This window comes from Triticum aestivum, chromosome 5D (genome assembly GCF_018294505.1).
Source record: "Triticum aestivum cultivar Chinese Spring chromosome 5D, IWGSC CS RefSeq v2.1, whole genome shotgun sequence".
In the NCBI taxonomy this organism is placed as follows: domain Eukaryota; kingdom Viridiplantae; phylum Streptophyta; class Magnoliopsida; order Poales; family Poaceae; genus Triticum; species Triticum aestivum.
This window is the reverse complement of record NC_057808.1, coordinates 562,063,160-562,063,921: the sequence shown is the minus strand read 5'-3', so window position 1 is coordinate 562,063,921 and position 762 is coordinate 562,063,160.

Here is a 762-nt window from a genome sequence, read left to right as displayed (position 1 = left end):
GCCTTGATGCGGTGGCGCGGCGGGGACGGCGGCTCCTCCTTCACGTTTGCCGGCGATGGCAGCGACGACACCATGTAATGGAGTGACCGCTCCGTCATTATCTCGATCTGACGGACAAAACCTTCATCCATTAGAGCGGCCTCCTTGAGGAGCCGGGGCAGCTGCTGCGATGGCTCCTGTGGCTGCGGCGGCGGCGCCTGGTCCTTCTCGTCACCGGAGGAGATGACGATCTCCTCCTTAGCGGAGGAGCCGGCCGCCGTAGACACTGGCAGGCCCGGAGAGCGTATGCGGCGGTGCCAAGAACGGCCGGAGGAGGAGCTTCCGCCTACTTCGCCTGCCGGCACGAAGCACCACGACTTCGGCATTGCCGGAGCTTGGGTCGAAGAGGGGAAGGGAGGGGCTCAGACACAGAGACGGGGTAGGGGAGGGGGCCGGTGCTCAGGAGGGGGTGCGGCTCTGTGCATCTTCGGCGGACGGTCTAAATAGCTGTGGCGAGGCCCAGGCGAAGGGGCGGTCCGCTTCAATGCGGCGTAGCTGCCGGAGTTGGTTCATCGGGAACCTGCGTCCGCATTGAAGCGATGGCTGCCGAGAGGTCGCCTCGGTCAGTGTCGCCCTCCCTCCTTTCGGTCACATTGCGGCATCAATGTCGGCCGCTGCATGCTCCGGGCCGGCATGAATGTGGCGCGATAAGCGGCGTGTGCATCGAAAGGAAAGAGCATGAGGGGCGGGTGATGGTTTTGGGTGGGCTAGGACGGTCAGAAA